This window comes from Patella vulgata, chromosome 7 (assembly GCF_932274485.2).
Source record: "Patella vulgata chromosome 7, xgPatVulg1.2, whole genome shotgun sequence".
Lineage (NCBI taxonomy): Eukaryota > Metazoa > Mollusca > Gastropoda > Patellidae > Patella > Patella vulgata.
Window position 1 is genome coordinate 60,842,726 of NC_065885.2, and position 9,709 is coordinate 60,852,434.

The window sequence follows — 9,709 nt, forward strand, 5'->3', positions numbered from 1 at the left end:
ACGAAGAACAGTAGGACGTTAAACCTCATTTCATTTGCCTATAAGCCTCTCTCCAGGCCAAACCTCATTTCATTTGTCTATAAGCCTCTCTCCAGGCCAAACCTCATTTCATTTGTCTATAAGCCTCTCTCCAGGCCAAATTAATATATAAAGAAGATATATATATTAAAGAAATGTCTAAAATGAAACCAATAATTAACAGCTTAATAGAACACGAAGGCAAAATGTCGTTGGATTTATTACGTAAAGTCTAGCCTTCCGACGGCGGACTTTGAATTAATGTTCCGCATCGACTTCCATTCCATATTTGCAAAGTACTGCAGTATGAATTTTTTAAAATGTGTCTGAATTAAATCAGTCGTTAAAAATGCAATGGTAAGATCAGTTTTATTTGTGTACATCAATGGTCGCTGGAATTTATTTTGTGTAATGTCGCAAATGTCTAAGTTAGATTTACTTACTGTTACTTGACGTATCGCAGTTCATGCCGACTGCAACATAAAAAGAAAAAGCACCATTACTTGACCAGTGTGGATTAGTTATGAGTACGATATGCCAAATATAATTCCAACCACTTCAAATGACAATATGATATACAAAATCTATGTGATAAAAGTTTTCTTTATTAAAGTTGAATTATTATGTAAGAGCTTAATCTGTCTGTTGCAGGTCTTTCTTTTGGTCTCAAATGTTATACAAGTTATAAATTACACGTTTATTCACCCTGTACCACCCTTTTTCATTATCTATTTTAAAGCCATTAGAGCGAGCAGTGTCGGCTTGTTATTTAATTCTTACATAATGCATCAAGTGTTATTCATACCTGTTAGTACGTCAATTCATATCATACGGTTAACATTTTACAATTAAATATCAGATATAAACATCCACTAGTATTTTAAGGGAGCTGTTAAATAGGCCATGTATGAAGAAAATACTGTTTATAAACCATATAACTATTAATAATCTGTACTTACTCACAGCGCCAATATGTAACATCATAATGGTTGCGATGAAACTAAATACCACGGTGAGCGACCTGGCCATAATGCACCCGTAAAAAGTCTGCGAGATGAAACTAGTAGTGAAATAACATAACCATTACTATATGACATTTCTTGCATTTAATACCTATACGTTGAGCTTTATATCAATACAATAAAAATAATAATTCCTTGTTACAGGTATATTTATAATAAACAAATAGGGCGAGGCTGCTTGTTCAATGGCCCCTTATTGTTGTAAATGTCAGGTAGATGTGTACAGCTAATACATTGTTCCATAGCTGTTTGACCGCGCATTATATAGGCCCTAATGCTATAAAGTTGTAAATACTAAACTATAAACAATGTCGGACGAACACGTGGCTAAGTGGGTAAGACGCTGGCTCGCTAGCCTGGAGATCAAGTGTTTGATCCCTGCATTGGCCGAGAAAGTTCATCCAGATTTTCCGGCGTGGTTTCCCCTTGTCAGTGATGCAGGACGGAGGGCCTGACAAGGACAGCTGTCTAGTCGTTCGGATGGGACGAAAAACCGAGGTCCCCTGTTACTTATTGGCGTGCACGTAAAAGATCCCTTGGCAGTTGGAATTTGATATAAGAGTAGACCGTAGCGCCGCTGCCCGGGCAAAATTTCCCTCATAGCACACTGTATGGCGTATGCCCGTCTTCATTAGCCCAGTATAGGAGCAGAACAGTAGGACGTTAAACCCCATTTCATTTCATTTCATAAAAAAATGTCAGGTGGATGTATACCACGTAAACCTATATCACATTAAGCCCAGTATCTGAATTCTGACGGGTAGAGGATCTCCTAATCAATAAAACAGTTCTTTTAAATCGACAGTCCAGTTAGCAGTATGCAATTACAATTGTAATCTGCGAAACCAGCGGAAATTCCCAGAGCTTTTCTCCGCGCGAATTAACCAACATTCGACCGTGTTCGTGTTCGCCGTTAGTTTAAACGACTGAATCAAAATAGCAGTTAAGCAATAAGTCGTGGTCGCCCTCTGTATAAATGGACACGTTTCCTGCAATAAAAACATACGCTTAAGTTTAACTCAGAACATCATTATTATCCGCAACTTTGAATTTTACTGCTCAATTGTCACTGTTTGAGGAATAAATATGAAATAATGTATATTCACATTAAGCTGTTGTCTATGAAAGGGTTAATATATTGGATAAAGATTAAGGCGACTTCAGTGATCCTTTATTTCCATGTTATACGTATTGACACTATTAATAACAAAACTCTGTAAATACAAGATGCGTTTTAACGACCACATATTTACAGGTATTGACAATATTAATAACTAGCAGGATACCCGGCTTCGCTCGGGGGTCATAATTCCGAAACCGGAAGTGGTAGATTAACGCCACCTGGCCTATGTTACTCCCCGGTTGTAGACTGATTTGCTATCAGAATCCAGCTCCGAAGATTTTTCATTTATACAAAACTATCCTGACTGGACCTGATTGCAAGTTACCACTTAGAAGAAGTAATTTTGAATTTATATGTATGTACATGCATATAATAATAATTAAATAAGACATAATTAACTGAAAATGCAATTGGTTTGAACATAAACCATCTATCATTTTTCTTTTCTAGGTTATTTGATGTTTTATAACTATTTCTTTTGTACAAGCGTGTATACGTCACCATGCGGTCCAACAGTTTGACCCGTTGATGCGCCATCACTAGAATTACTTTTCTTGGGGGGTTTATTAACCACAGCATATTCAACAGGTTGATGAGGAACTGAGTTATCTGCACCTTGATGAACGTTATCAGTTTCATTGCTTGATATATAAAGATCATTTTCAAGATACATCATGCCTGCGTGGTTACCTCCTTTTGGCCCAACCGGCACGTCGTCATCCATACTATTATAAAGATCGTTTTCTAAATAGATCATTCCCTGACTGCCGACTTGCGTGTATTGGTTTTTGTGACCGTTCGCGTTGTTGTTTGGTGTTATGGCTTCATTTACATGATTATGTGGCCTATCTTGTGGTTCCAACGGCGTCTCATATGAAGGCTTTTTCTTTCGTCTTTTTACCAAGCTAAATTAAAACAAATCAACAAAGCTGTGTTACTAAAGTAAGCGGATTGTTCCTGCTATATATTGCCCCGATAATGTTTAAGTATAAAATGTGTTTACAATAAGCGACTGATGCATTCCAATCCAGCAGGAGTGAACACGCTGTATGACATCTTATTCGTTATAAATGAACGGAAGATCGGTGAACAGGTAAAATCCCTATTTACGATACAATGCATAACAATGAAAATTGAGTTGATAACTATAAACGGAAACCAGTCATAATCTGAAAGTTCAGTCTGTGAAATGAGAATACTATATTCATATGTAGTTATCCCCGGGGTTGTCTACTTTTTATTGAGAGCCCCGCCCCACCCCCCTCCCAATAAACGTGGCTTCAGAATTGCTAAAACCATTTCACGCGCCTACTCATAATTACATTCGGTGCGTCAATGACGTTATCATTCGATTTATGACGAAAATTATGGGTATAACTTTCTTCGTTGACATATTTTACTGTTAATCAATTTGAAACAACCACATATCACAACAGAAAGTTTAGAAATGTGTATTGCTCAGTTTTGAAATACATTGAAATCTCTGAATTGTTATTTTAAAAGGTTTAATAAATGTAATAGCACTTTTTTGGATCACATCAATGTTTAGACGCTCTATAAAATGAGAACGAATAACATTAAAGTAAATTGGTATAAATCCGTTTATATACTGACCAGACAATTGTAATAACTAACGCAATCACAACCAGAACACCAACTATAGATCCAATTATTATACCAATCACTGTAAATAGAATACAAACTAATAGGATAGATCTAATTAATATACCAAACACTGAAAATATAATACATTTGTACAAAACAATAGGATAGATCTACACACCGTGAATACTTTATGGGAACATCCTCTGAAAGTGCACCTGTTCTCACTAAGAGACTTGGTACATTACCCTCGCCGTCACCAGTGATTCTGATTAGGAGGAATCAAGGTTTTCGCCTATTTATTTGCATGGGATGCTTTACGTGCAATACCCATTTGTGACGCCTTAGTCCATTAACCTTGTTGTATATAACATCTTCACATTCGCGGTCAACGCGCATGAATGAACCTAGTTGGTCCACAGTCTTATTTCTTATCTCTCTTGGGTAAAAATTCGTATAGAGGTTATTCACACCAACTTTTATATTTTAATACTATTTTTAGCATTTACTATATATGTTCTAATTGATTTCCCGATTGCATATTTTCATGGGTTTAGAAAATACACAATTTAACCTCAGACACTTCTTGCATAATGCAAATCATGTTCCATTCTACTGTTTTAGAATTCACTGTTACATTTTTGGGGTATTATTTAGATTTTCAGTAGAAAGTTACAAATGGCCATTATTATACGTACTGCGATCAGAATTATCATTATTTGGTTGTTGTGGTGTAGTTGTTGAATGAATAACAATACTGATGTTTGTGTTTGTCGAACTTTTGTGTGTTGAAGGTGCTGGCGATGTTGTGGTTGTTGTTGAGTTGGATCTACATTGTAGTTTTATTTGAGACCCTACAAAATATTAGTTGATTAAAGACAAAATTCCAGATAGTCTAGAAATATTCGTTATTTATAATTTTAAAATGATGATCTTTCGCCATAATTATCTAGCTATGGAAAAGCTGATAATCAAACCATGTGTTTTCCTTAATTCAATAAATCTTGCGGATTGATCGAATTTCATTAGCCCAGTCGGAACAGAACAGTAGGACGTTATATCCCATTGTATTTCATTTGTTCGAATTTATAACAAATAACCAGAGTTCACGTAATTATTACCGTTGCTTGTCACAGCATCATTTATTCGCCCAACCCGAGTTATATGGTGAAGTTCTAAACTTTTCCATTTGAACTATTTATATACATACGGAACTTATTTTGATGTTATTTACTCTCTAGGTGATATTTGTTTTTAATCAGGTGAATAAATATATTTCAATGATATCGTTTAATTTATTTCGTTAAGACTACCATATTTTCGGCACAATATTATCCTACACACCATCTCATTTAATTAGTGACCCATTAACCTTTTATTCTGGTGTATACGCCATAGCATACTTTTAGAGTCTACTTGTAATCGACTATATAATAGGTTTAATCTTTCCTTTGACAGGAAATGGAATCGGGGGTGGATACGGAGATACCCTCGGCCTCTACCAGTCGGACGGACGTCTCTACTAAACGAATACGTGTTAAACGAATACGGAACAACAAACACACTTCATCACAATGAATAGTGCAATATGCAACCTATTCGGAGTTCAGTAGACTTGTCATTAATTTTATTATCGCTAGTGCAGATCAGGTTAACATTTTTGGAGGCGTCGCCTGTCCATCCTCAGGGATTTTCCCCGGGCCCTCCGGTCTCCTCCCATTGCTAAAGACCCCCTACGCACAAGCGAATTATTTAAATAAAATTGAACCATATGTTAGTCCCGATATGACCTGACCTGTGTCGAGTGTACGTTAAACTCCTTTTTCTCTATAGGGAAACGTTTACATTCAGGATTCTGACACATATACAACTAATGATTTAATTAAATAATAATTACCTTTTCCAGTAAGTAGTTGAAGACAAAAGGGAAATCCAACACCATTATAAGTTCCTTTCTCCATATGCAGTGTCACAGTTTCCATAGGTTTCAAATAAAAACTCTTTTTAGGTAACTGTGCATATTCACCACACGAATAGAGTCTTGTATTATTATTTCCATATACAGAATGTAATGAATAGTCACACAGGTTGGATGTAGCAGTTACATTCTTTATTTCAAGTTTTACAGGATCCTGCTTAGATATCGTTACAGTAATGGAACAATTACATTCGATACCATTTGTGCCGTTATCTATTCCAGATAAATAAACAGTACTTCCGCTAATTCCCAGTCCACTACAAAACGGCACTACATATGACATATCTTTAAAAAATAAAATAGTCACGTAAACTGGATATCTCTGTAAAAAGCGGTAAATGTGAATAATTTGAAATAAAAAGTTATAAGTAAACAAAGATAAACTGCGGCCTGATTTATAGTTTCATTTTTAGTGTGTTATTGTACCATACCGCATCAATTCTATATTTTAAAACATGGAGTGAATCGTACCAATACAATAACACCTAAATATAAGAATATCAACACAGTTCAATATCAATAGTATGTTTAATGTTGTACAGTGATAGTCATCATAATGTAGTCTGTGTATTATTGTCGAATATTGAATTGTAAAGATTCTGTAACAAAATGTACTTACTTGAACTATCACAGTTCATGGTGACTGAAAAGAAAATCAACCGAACAGAATTACTATTGGAATTGGAGAGTATACAAACGGGCGCGCATTGATTAAGATAAGCAGAAACAAATTATACTACCCACAAAATAGATACAGTAACAGCATATTAACAACCAAATGCATATAAGAAACGGTAATAAAATCAAAAAGAAAAAAAAAATCACACTATTTCAAAATGACGGGTACAATAAATTACCCCAGTTATTTTTCTCTTATACAACGTCCTACGACCCATATATCAATATTTATTTCACGTTTTTAGATGACAAAGTAAATCCCAGGGAAATTGCCTTTTTGAATAAATATTATTAATACTAGTATATCTCTGACATTTCGTAGTCTCTTAGGTTCAATATATGTTTGTAAGAATGAATAAAATGCTGTTTAATGGCACGTCAGCTCCAACCGGGATATATTGCTCCAAACATATGGTCATCTTTTGGTGCGGTCTCTAATTTTTTCAAGATTGGACTATTGTAATAGTGCCTTGGCTGGAATATCTCAACATTTATTAAAGCGACTTCAAATAATTCAGAACAACTGTGCCAGAATCATCACAAGAACAGCAAAACGTCAACATATAACATCTGTCCTTAAATCGCTTCACTGGTTACCAATAGAGGCTCGTATAAACTTTAAAATCTTAACACTGGTCTACAAGTCTCAGCATGATTCAGCTCCATCCTATATCACAGATCTTATGCAGCCTTATGTACCAAACCGACCACTCCGTTCACAGAATAATCTATCACTTGTTGTACCTTCAACTAAATTAAAATCTTTTGGTGATAAAGCCTTCAGTGTATATGGTCCACGACTATGGAATGACTTACCTGACAAAATAAAGTGTTCAGAAACAGTTGCTCAATTTCGATCTAGACTTAAGACGCATATGTTCACGATGTATTATCCACAGAAGCCATTAACTTACAGCGCTTCGAGCATGCTCATGGATGGATTAAGCGCTATATAAATGTACATTATTATATAAATGTACATTATTATTATTATTATTATTATTTCGAGACAGGCAAAATTATCACAGAACAAATTACATGCAGCAATAAAAAAACAATATCACAGTAAATATCATTAAAAATAAAATACATCTTTTATGCATATAACTATCCAAAATACAAAAATGAAATGATATATAAATACAAATTAAAACTTATGATAAAAACCTGCCTCTTTTAAAAAGTCTAACGCTTTACCTATAAACGTGGTTGGGCAAGCATGTGAGGTAATTACTGACAACGGTAAAAATGCGATCTAATATCTAATGTTCTTAATTGTCAAATGAGCATGACAGTGTTCACATTCTGGTTGAGGCTCTCGCTTTAAGATGAAAACATGCGTTAAAAAAGTATGACCAATGCGACAGCGAACACAAAACATGTATGTATGTGTGTGCGCGTGTGTGCATATAAACAAATCATAAATAACACCAGTGACAAAACATTGCGTATTCTTTGTGCATTTCCCCCTCGGCGCCGTACATAGTACTATAGATCAGTGTATTGTAAAACCAAATCTTGATATAGATCTAAAATACCCGATTCTCCCAAGTGGTTTGAATCATATTTGACTAATCGTTTGCCGAATATAGTTACGTGTATTTCGTACAATGCATAAATCTTCTTAACAAGATACAAAGAAAGAACGTGTAGCTGGTATTCTTGTCAAATATACTTTTAGTCAGGTCAATATATGGAAAATACCCCGTCAACCCCCAAAAATTGCTACAAAGGGTTATTTAACTGATTCTCGTAGAGCTTAGTGTACTTTAGAACATACTAAAAGTTTACCAAAGTAGGACCCCCGGAAAAGTGTTTTTCCAAGATGGCGTCAAAGATGGCCACCAAAACGTCTTAAAATGGCCATAACTATGTAACTATGAACTCAAATTGTATGATTTTGGTGTCTTTCCCTATGTTTTTTTGGGACAAAGAACACATTAAGAACATTAAAAATGATGTTGACCTATTATGTCAAAAATGGCCGCCACGCCATCAAATGACCGCAAGTCCATAACTATTGACTTAAATTTAATGATCTTGATGTCTATCCCCAGGTTTTGGGGGACAAGGAACACATTAAGAGAACTTTGAATATCACTGAGCTGTTGAATCATTATGAAAACCTAAGAATAGACACCAAGATCATCAAATTTGAGTTGATAGTTACATAATTATGATCATGATCAAAAGTTTGATTCAAATCCCTCTTAAAAGTTTGTATTCGTCGGGAGATACCGCAAGCTATAAATAAACTGTTGTTAGACGCCATGTCAGTCAGCTCAATTCATTGAGGGGGGGGGGGCATTTTTCAGAATGTATTTTTCGTTACCTCAGTTAAAGATACATTATGGGGGATTAGATAAAGAGCTGACAGTTCGCACTATAATAGCTAAAAAAATAGATAATGTAAAGGGAATTTGCTGAAAAGTTCAGTCATATTGATCCACTCTGAACCGCGAATTTAGCAATTGAATTTTCGGCATAGCCTCGATCATCATTACTAAAGTCGGTTCGATAAAAAACATAGACTCGATTATTCATTTCATGATTTAATCATGAATGAAAGTTGAGCAGCAAATCGCATAGAACATATTACCTCAGTATTTAGAGAATTGCATAGACTGAATGTTAAACAGCGTATGTTTTGTCACACCTACATTTTTATATGATCCTGGTTGTCTATGTTACTTGTCAGATCTTAGCTCGTTGCCAAACACAAGCTTGCATCTTAACGTCCCACGTGTCTGGCCAATCGTACTGTATTTGACCAATCATATTTAAGAGCGCTAGCATCACGCGATATTTCTACTTACCCACAACACCAATATGTAATACTATAATGGCCACGACGAAACTAAATATTTCCCTATGTGACCTGGCCATGATTCACCGGTGTTCATATCACCATTTCACTGTAAAGCTTGTACGATGAAACTTGTCCTTAAATTACACAACCGATGTCATTTACCACATTTCTGATTTATATCTTGTATAGTAGTTAATTTACAAATTCATACAGCTTTTCTTCACAGATATGTTGAGTTGTATATTTATACAATAATAATATACTTCCTTGTTACAGGTATGTTTATAATAAACAGGTAGGGTGAGGTGACTTGTTCAATGACCATTGCTACAGGTATATTTATAACTAGGACTCGGTAACTCGGTTCAATGGTCCCCTCCTGTCATACATTTTAGGTAGATCTGTACAACCCATACATTTAATACATGACATGACTCAATGTGCAACTTTCAAAATAAACATCCCTAACTTATTTAATT

The 9,709-nt window shown here is 35.1% G+C and overlaps 1 long non-coding RNA gene across 1 annotated transcript; it reads right to left on the reverse strand.

Annotated features, from left to right (window-relative positions):
- Positions 1-2,174: 2,174 nt before the first annotated feature.
- Positions 2,175-5,969, reverse strand: LOC130013626 (uncharacterized). The gene is made up of 4 exons (XR_008788827.1): positions 5,663-5,969; positions 4,464-4,619; positions 3,778-3,847; positions 2,175-3,068 (listed from the first exon to the last, which is right to left on the reverse strand). It is a non-coding gene; the product is annotated as an uncharacterized LOC130013626 (long non-coding RNA).
- Positions 5,970-9,709: the final 3,740 nt, after the last annotated feature.